Here is a 1,629-nt window from a genome sequence, read left to right as displayed (position 1 = left end):
CCGCCTGGCCCCGCCCCGCCGCGCATCGCCAGCCTCCCCGGGGCGGCCCCGGCCGAGCCACCGCCTGCCGCCCGGCACGGCACGGCACGGCACGGCGCGGCAGGGCACGGCACGGCCTGCAGCGTGGGGCAGCGGTGCAGGCGCCCAGCGGAGCCGCGCCAATCCGAGCGACAGCCGCTCCCCGCAGGTGCTGAGCCCGGCCCGGAGCTGGCTGCTGCTGCCCGGGGAGCCGGGTTTGCCCTGGGTTTCGCCTGGCAGAGGGGAAAAGCCCGGTGCTCCGAAACGGGACTGCTAAAGTGCTCCGAAAGTGGGTTGCTAAGGCGCTCGGGGGAGGAAAGCGCTTTTTGTCCCCGTGGGCCGTGAAAACAACAACAGCAACATCACTAATGTCCGCTGATAGCTCCGCTGTCGTAAGAGTTACCGTTAACTCTTGCCTCGGGCAGCGCCGGAGCGGCGGCTGCAGTGGTTGGGGGTGCTGGTGGCTGGAGGAGGGAGAAGCCTTGTGGGAGCAGCCCTGTCCGAGGGTGATCGCTTACTGGAGTAGCGAAAGGACTTGAGGAGAATAAAGGGAGGATGTTAAGACCCACAGGGGTCTATCAGCCACGGGATGTATAGTTTTGTCATGGTTTTATACGACTGGTTATGTTGCAGAGAGCAGTATCTTCTGCCCCCAATGCAGAGACACCTTACACTAGCTGTTACTCTCCTTCTCAAAAACTCACCAAGGGAAAAAGCCAAGAGTGCAAAGCAAAAGCCTCCTCCACTCCTAAACAAGACCTGTCACTTCAAGTTGGTTGGTCTTTGATGGTGCCTGGATGTAGTTCTTGCAGCCCTGAGATTTGATCACCCCCACTGTTCAGACTCAGGAGTGCGGAGCCGACAGGCCAAGGGATTCCAGAAATTACTCCAAGGTGCTGTCATCAGTGCTCAGTCCTCTGAAACCCTTGTGCCATTCCTCACCACGACCTGCTAAGAGCACAACACCCTCTCAGCCAGAGGCTGGGGTCATTTACTGTGAGAAGGACTTTATTTCAAATGCTTTGGGCATATTCGGAAGAGTGGATAGATGGACAGGGAGCGTTATCCTGCATGCAAGTATTCTCTCATGAACAATTTAGCTGAAATTTTCCATGCTGGTGGGAGTGGTGGTAGGGAGTGGAGGGAGGGTGGGGGGTGTGAGAGGGAGAGAGAGAGAGGAAGGAGAGAGAAGAAACCATTACAACCCCAAGTCAAGCCTGTTGTTGCAGGATAGAGAGAAGCATGGATTGTTTGTGCTAGTGAGCAAGCTTTACTGACTGATAGATTGCACCTTCCAGTCTCACTCAACTGGAATTAGGGGTTGACATTTAGTAATAGCATTTAGTGATATTAATGATTGTCCTGTTCCTATGTCTGCAAAAGCTTGACCAGGTTTGCCTGGTTTATGAGCTGCTGCCCTGCTCTTTGTATGCTGTAGGCTGATGCACAGCAACTTTTGTCCTGCTCTGAAGAGACACTCTGTGACCTGGGTTGTGTGCATGACTTAACTGCCCTCCTGACCCGTCAGTGCTGACACAGGGGAAGAAACTTGTACATCAACACACTAGAAAGAGGCCCAGGTGTATGGGACAGCAGAAGGACTCAGTGGTC

The sequence above is a fragment of the Grus americana genome, chromosome Z (assembly GCF_028858705.1).
Source record: "Grus americana isolate bGruAme1 chromosome Z, bGruAme1.mat, whole genome shotgun sequence".
NCBI classification, from domain to species: Eukaryota; Metazoa; Chordata; class Aves; order Gruiformes; family Gruidae; genus Grus; species Grus americana.
This window is presented reverse-complemented; position numbering follows the sequence as displayed.